The sequence below is a fragment of the Sciurus vulgaris genome (assembly GCF_902686455.1).
Source record: "Sciurus vulgaris genome assembly, chromosome: 14".
Classification (NCBI taxonomy): Eukaryota; Metazoa; Chordata; class Mammalia; order Rodentia; family Sciuridae; genus Sciurus; species Sciurus vulgaris.
In genome coordinates this window covers 70,384,655-70,389,898 of record NC_136475.1, presented here as the reverse complement: position 1 = coordinate 70,389,898, position 5,244 = coordinate 70,384,655, and the positions used below count along the sequence as shown (strand labels likewise).

The 5,244-nt window shown below is 42.0% G+C and overlaps 1 pseudogene across 1 annotated transcript; it reads right to left on the bottom strand.

Moving 5' to 3' along the window:
* Positions 1-266: 266 nt before the first annotated feature.
* Positions 267-4,520, bottom strand: LOC306644550 (AP-2 complex subunit mu-like; annotated as a pseudogene). Its single transcript has 2 exons — positions 4,477-4,520; positions 267-1,564 (listed from the first exon to the last, which is right to left on the bottom strand). The product of its transcript is annotated as an AP-2 complex subunit mu-like (transcript).
* Between the last annotated feature and the right edge of the window lie 724 nt (positions 4,521-5,244).

Below are 5,244 nucleotides of genomic sequence, written 5' to 3'. Positions count from 1 at the left end.
TAATGAAAGAGCAAGTGTGGTTCTGTACCTGTACCTGGCAAATGTGATGCTGACTCTGGGGCTGTCACGAGGCTTCAGTCAGTCCACAGATACACGAATACTGTTGAACAGGCCATCAGTTTACGACTGAGGTGCACCTGCTCTTCTTCTTCTTCATCTTCTCCTCCTCCTCCTTTTGTTTTGGTACTAACTAGGGATTAACCCCCAGGGACATTTTACCACTGAGTTATACCCCAGTCTATTTATGTTGTATTTATTTATTTATTTTCTGCTCTACAGAGTTTATTGGGTTTATAACTGGATGAAGTCACACTCGTACAAAATGAAGCTCACACTACCCCAAAGCAGAATAAGGACTGAGGATTGGGGATCCGTTACTGGCCTTTGGGGGAACTCTGAGGTGAGGGGCAGCCAACCCTCCCACTCCAGAGGTGTGGCCACAGGGGTGGGGAAGAATGGGGCCCACCTGGCTTTGGTCACAGCACTTAGCCTGGCACTAGGCCAGGACAGACACATGAATTGGGAAGAGCAGGAGTCCCAGAAACCACCCTTCTCAGGGAGCCCAGGGACTGCTCCACCAGTCCCACTTGCAATGCAGTTGGTTCAGACCTAGACTCAGGGGCTGGTGCAAAGGAAAGGCAGCAAAGCAGAAGGGAGGAGACACTGATGTGTGGTGGCTGGGGGCACCTGGACCTGCGGAAGAGGGTGGATAGGGAGGTGGGCTAACTGCCACTGGGCAGCTAGCAATGGTTTTCATAAATGCCCCTGCAGCCCATGTAGTGCACCCATTTGATGACATCGTGGTCTCTGTAGTTCAGCTTCAGTTCAAATACCTTCGGGTAGCACACCTTGAGGCCAGAGGGTGCAAATGGCACCTCAAAGTTCATGGAAATAGGGGGGTGAGCCCATTTCTTCTTGTCGTTGGTGGGCAGAAGCTCAGTCTCTGCGCTGATCTGTGAATCCTTCATGGTTGCCATGCACTTGATCTTCCACACAATTGCATTCTCACTGGCCTTGTACTTGGCCTTCCCCTTCATGCAGATCACCTGCACCCCACTTGTGTTCAGGGGGGTTGGAATCCTCACCTCAATCTTCTGGGCCAGCAGCGAAGGCTTAAAGTTGGACTTGATCACCACCTTGACCTCCGATTTTGTGCTTCCCACTTCCCCCACAAGGGGGATCACCCGAAAAGGAAGGATGATGTCCTCAGTGGTGCGATACCTCGTGAGCTCAACTCTCCATCTGGTAGGATGAAGCTGAGGCTGCATTCAGAGTCAAACTTGCTGACTGGCACACACAGGTGGAAGGTGCAGTCATCAATGGCAATTGATTGCTTCCCGCTCTTGTTTGTCTCATCGGCTGTGCTTTGCCCTGCTTTTCAATGACAATCTTGTCATTCATCCCAAACTTGCACTTGGGCATGCCACTCAGGTAGCTCTTCATTACCACCTGGCCTGATACGTGGGCACTCAGCACCTGCCCCTGTGGGGACATGAGCAGGTTCACACTCTCCAGAACAACCAGGAAGAGTATGCACCACCGCGTCTGGACAGATGTGCCTGCTCTTGATGAGATATGATACTCTGACAGCCCCTTTTCTCCACCTCACATCCAGCAGTGCTACCATTCACCACATTCCCCACTCTCTGCTTGGGACCTTTTCTTTGAACATGTTTCGGGATAATGAGGGATTAGGTGTTACCATGGTAGACCTTTCCTCTGGGAGACATGCCTGTGCTGCTTTGTTTTCTGTTTTGTTTTAAACCAGAAAGAACCTGCACAAATTGGCTGTGATGACTGCTCTCTCTCAGTTCTTGTGTTTCCCTGACACGCATCCATTCTGTAGCTGAACAGAAAATGCTCCCATTTTGCTCTTTTAGCCTCTTTTCAGTTCCAAAATTTCTCTTTGGGCAACTTCATCCATACCCTCATCTTATTCCATTTCCACATTTGTACTGATGTCTTCTAAATCCATTGTTCCTTGGGAACTTGGGTATTAAATCTTGAGTTTTCTCTTTGAGCTCTGGAAAAAACAGAGGAGGTATCTCTAGGAGTTAGATAAGGAACAGACTCTTAATGGTATTCCAAGTTAAATTCAAATGCAGAAACATCTTGGCCTTGAATTCAAGCTGGGCTTCCTACTTTCTTCACCTTGAAATAAATTAACTTGTTAAATTCCAAGTGGAGCAACCAGAGACCCCAGGAATCCCCCCTATGCAGGAGGCCAAGACCTGCCCCAGAAAGGACCTACTGAAACAATAGAGACGGCCCTAAATCTAGCACATGTGGATCAGAGAAAAGGAAGGGTGGGAGAGAAGGAAAGAGCAAGAAAAGAGACTGAGAAAGAAAAAAATTGGGAGCGAGAGGATTCTCATTTGTCCATCCTTTCTACGTCACAGGAGAAAAGATATGAAGATATGGCCGATGGGCTTTTCTACTATCATTGTCTCAAAAACGGAAGTCCCAGGTTAGGGTGTAGCTCAGCAGTGGAACTCTTTTACCTACTATGCTAGAGACCCTGAATTTAAACCCCATCACCAGAGGGTTGGGGGGCAGAAGCTCCTTCCTCTCAACAGAGGACAAAGAATGGAAGAATAATCAGTTCTCTTCAAGGAAATGCCCTGAGATCTCTCTTGTGTACTTGGCTGGTTTATAGACAATTCCATTTGATTGTCCCACAGGCAATTCAAACTAAATATGCCCCAAATCATCTCCACCAAAATCAGCTTTTCTTTTTCTCTCTATTCAAGTATTAAACAACATTCTATAATACCACATAAATACTAATTATTGAAAATGCATTATATTCTCCTTATTATATTCTCCTAAGTACTTTTCATAATTTTGCTCAACTTTTTCCACAACTCTGTAGGCTAAGTAGCATAATCTCTATTTTCTGAATTAGAAGACAGAATTTTAAAAGTCGAGCATACTACCTAAGTAGTGAGCTTCTCAAATGCACGATCTTAATCAATGTGGACAGTCACCACCCCACACTGGCCCTTCTCTTCAGTCTGCCATTCTTTGTTATCTTTTGCCTGAAGAACCCGGACCCTCAAACTTCACCCTTGGGTGAAGTTATAATTCAAGTTCACCTTATAATTCAACTTCCATGAGCACTGCTTCCAGAATACTCTTTCTAAAATATATATCCAATCAAATAAATATTCTGATATAAAAGTTTCATAGACTCCCTGTCATGATGCAGCTGCAGCCTCTGATCTTCTGCTCTTCTGCCCCATAATCTTAGCCTCCACTGACGCTCAGATCATCATTCCCAGGAAATGCAAGACTCCTCCCTGGTTCCTTACCTTTGTATGTGTCATTTCTCACCTCTGGCTAAAGCAATTATCTCACTTACCCCAACCCAACCTTTAAAAGGCAAACTCTAACTTAATTATGAGCTTAAATTTTATCCATTGTGTGAACCCTCCCTTAAGCACATTTCAATACACACCTATATTACATTGCATTACAGTTATATGCAGCAGATCTTTAGTTATGAATGTCTTGGACAGAACATAGAATATGTTCGTGCTCCTTGTATCCAGTAGTGACTAATACATAACGGGAACTTAGTATGACACTTTTTTTCAAATGGGGCACCTGTATCTCCAGAAATACATATAAGATGCTTCTTTTGGAAAAGGCACACAATATAGCATTTACTTATCAACGTGCTACTGGTGACATTGTGGGCTGATGCTAAGTATAAATTAGTAACCAGGAAAAATAACTTGACTCTTTTGTTTGGGGCAGGAATCCTCCACTGAGTACTATCTTCCACAGAAAATCATTTTGATCACCATAAAAACAAGCAAATTGTCAAGAAGTACAAGTATATGCAGCTATTGAATTTTTCCCATCCTATAAAGAAGATAAGAGAATAATTGTCCTAAAGTTTGAGGAATTGTGGACATACTTTCAGTACTCATGAAGATTATTATCATTAGTGAGCAACAATTTTCTTAAGGACAGAGGCCCTAGCTAAATAACACAAGATGTAGTACCAAGGCAAGGAGAAAGCAAAGCATTACACTTATGGATCCACAGGAATTGCCTATACCTTGTCTCCTTAGCCTTCACAAAGTATTATGAAGTCAACAGGACATCAAGTTCCAGAATAGCTACCTAAAGTCACACATCTGGTGAATGTTTTCCAACCTAATTTAAAATTGTAGGCTCCCTGCAATTTACTCCTTGGCTTTAAGCTAGTGCCCCTTGCCTTTAACCAGTCCAAAGACTTTCGATCTTGTTTGACAGAGGAAGATACACGCGATGAGCCATCCAAGGAAAATGTCAAACTATAACTTCCTTAGATACATATATACCCTAAAAAATTAGGAAAACGACCTTCATTGGCTCACAGATTCATGCCTTGGGCATTCATGTCAATCAATAAATGCCCATTCACTCTAGCTACATAATAAAGCAGAATTCAGAAGCTAAGGTAAAGACTAGCCTGGACTGGGATACCTCACAATCTCATTCTGAAGTTGTCTTAAGTTCACGTTTGTCATTTCATCTAGATGTTTGAGAATGTTTTTCATTAGAAACCTTTGGGGATAAATCTAGTGGTTGCAATAATTTAAAAATCAACTAGCAGAACCCATGATTTGTTATTTGTATATTTGCAAAAATATAGTTACATTAATTATGGAGCAATATATGTCATAATTCACTGAAACTTATGTGATATAAGTGTTTTATGAGATCATTCTTTTTCAGTAAGATACTAATAATCAGAAAATAAATCAACAGGCTTCATAATAAAGTATGATTCAATCTTTGCAGTATACTAGACAATAATAGGAAAAAAAACAAGTACTACTACTACTTCTTATTGCCCCCCCCAAATTCTCCTCATATACATAAAATATCTACACAGAGAAATCTTCATCCATATACCTCACTTCAATTTGAACACCGCTTGCCTTACAAATACATCTATCCAGAGCAATAACAACAGTGTTTATAATTTAGAGAAAAGAATTAAAACTTTTTTGATTATTCTGTCAGTTTAGCAACATTGATGAAGACAAATGAAGAACTTTCCACTCTCTTCTGTCTTTCCCAGTTTTGTTAATCTTGAAGCCAATTTGTGATGAGGCATTCACCGTTTTTATTCAGTAATCTTCTTTCCCATCCATTGGCTAATATTATTCCCAGGTATGTTTTCATTCATCAGTAAAAACGTGGTCCAGGCCAAGCCCATCCATCATCATTATTTAGAACCAGCTCATA